The sequence below is a fragment of the Octodon degus genome, unplaced genomic scaffold (genome assembly GCF_000260255.1).
Source record: "Octodon degus isolate 3935 unplaced genomic scaffold, OctDeg1.0 scaffold00077, whole genome shotgun sequence".
Taxonomy (NCBI): domain Eukaryota; kingdom Metazoa; phylum Chordata; class Mammalia; order Rodentia; family Octodontidae; genus Octodon; species Octodon degus.
The window spans coordinates 8,460,121-8,461,315 of record NW_004524653.1 but is presented as its reverse complement, the minus strand read 5'-3'; the positions used below and the strand labels follow the sequence as shown (position 1 = coordinate 8,461,315).

Here is a 1,195-nt window from a genome sequence, read left to right as displayed (position 1 = left end):
GGGAATTGAACTCAGGCCCTTGTGCTTGCCAGGGAAGCGCTTATTCCACTAAGCCATCTCCTCGGCCCCAAGATTCTGTCTTTAATTAAAAAAAAAACAAACAAACATTAAAAAAGTGCTAGAAGTGTCTTGTTATCCCTGCTTCCTGATTCACTCATTGGTCCTTCATTTTGTGATACTCAAATCAAGTTTGAAGTAAAGAAATGGCTTAATCTGATTTGCATTTTAAAAGCTTGCATCAGGCTGGGAGATAGCTCAGCAGTCTAAGCGCCTGCCTGGCAGGCACAAGGACCTGGGTTCCATCCTTGGTACAGCATGTTGTGCCTGCCCAGTGCAGTACCAGCCACCAAAACTGGGTGTGGTGGTGCACACCTGTTATCCCAGCACTGGGGAGGCTGAGACAGGAGGATCACTAGGAGTCCAAGCTGTATAGCAAGAACCTGTACCAAAGAAAGAAAGAAAGAAAATTTTTTTAAAAAGTTAATACTGGTGGCTGCCAGGAGAGGATGAGGCAAAGTCCAGGAGAAGAGTAGTTATCGCACTGATGTGGAGGGAGAAAGGGCATCGAGAACAGGGAGGTACCCATGTATGTAATAGCAGCGCATATTCATTTGCAGCTAGTAGGTGACATTAGTAAGGCCTCCCTATATGCTAAGCATTGTTCTCAGTGTGTTGTAATAAGCACATGAGCTCATGCAGTAATCTTAGCACTCCAGAGGTGGAGGCAGGAAGATCACTAATTCAAGACCAGTTTAAACTACATAGCTGCTTCAGGGCCAGCCTACAGAGTGAGAGCCAGTCTCAAAAAATTGCTTAGTGTGGTGGTGTGCACCTGTAATCTCAGCACTGGGAAAGTTGGGACAGGAGAACTGCTGTGAGTTCGAGGCCTGTGAGGCTGTGTGTTTGAGGCCACACAGCCTTTAAAAAAAAAAAGATACAGAACAAAAAACCAAAACACTCATTGAACATGCCGGGAGGCGAGGGGCTTCTCGCCTGCCATCTTCACTAGCACAGCCGTGTCTATAAGCAAGCAACTATGTCGAAGGGACCGCAGTTGGCATTGATCTTGGCACCACCTACCCCTGCGTGGGTGTCTTCAAGCATGGTAAAGTGGAGACAACTGCCAATGATCAGAGAAACTGAACCACTCCAAGCTATGTTACTTTCACTAACACCAAACGACTGATTGGAGATG

The 1,195-nt window shown here is 46.4% G+C and overlaps 1 pseudogene; it reads left to right on the top strand.

The window, feature by feature from the left end:
• Window positions 1–1,036: 1,036 nt before the first annotated feature.
• LOC101578530 overlaps window positions 1,037–1,195 on the top strand; it is a 1,913-nt pseudogene continuing 1,754 nt past the window's right edge.